Source organism: Meleagris gallopavo, chromosome 5 (assembly GCF_000146605.3).
Source record: "Meleagris gallopavo isolate NT-WF06-2002-E0010 breed Aviagen turkey brand Nicholas breeding stock chromosome 5, Turkey_5.1, whole genome shotgun sequence".
NCBI lineage: Eukaryota > Metazoa > Chordata > Aves > Galliformes > Phasianidae > Meleagris > Meleagris gallopavo.
In genome coordinates, this window is record NC_015015.2 from 54,995,008 (window position 1) to 54,995,814 (window position 807).

Consider the following 807-nt stretch of genomic DNA (forward strand, 5'->3'; position numbering starts at 1 on the left):
TTGATGGGCTCTAATTAAAAATCCAAAGGTGGGGGGGGATGGGGAGGGGGGGGGGGGGGAGTTCTTTCTGGGTCTCAATAAAAAGAGCTTTTCATATACGGGGAATAAAGGTTGGAAAAGGTTACAAACGAAAGAGCAGTTTAAAGCTTCTCTGCGGTTTTCTTTTCTTCTTTCTTACAAAACCCTTTTTCTGGCTCTTTCTCTCCCTCCCACCCCCCTTCCGACCCCTTCATTTCTCCCAAGTTTGCCAACACGCAAAGATATTGGACTGGAACCGTTATTTTAATATCTGGGTTGGGAGCTGTATTCTGATTGCTGTAGGACTCTGCTCGTCAGGGGAACTTCGTGGCCTGGAGAAGAATATGATGGAAACATGCAGTGGGAGCTCCTGCCTGCATGCACAGACAGACACGTGGACACACAGACATCAACACATGGACATACGGACACGTAGATATGTGGACACAGACACGTGGACACATGGACACAGTGACACGCAGACACACGGGCACACGGATGCACGGACACATGGACACGGTGACACACAGACACACGGACACATGGGCACACAGACACCTGGATGTAAGGACATACATGGACATAGGCATACAGACACATGGGTACATACATATGGGGACACGTGGGGATGGGGACAGACGGACACACAGCCAGACACATGGACGCACGGACACACAGACCCACTCCCCATCCTCCCCATTCGTGCTCTCCTCCTCCCCTATCCCAAATCCTTCTTATAATTTCATTTCAGCTGGTGATTTATTTCCCTACCGAAGTTTTTATTTTGGA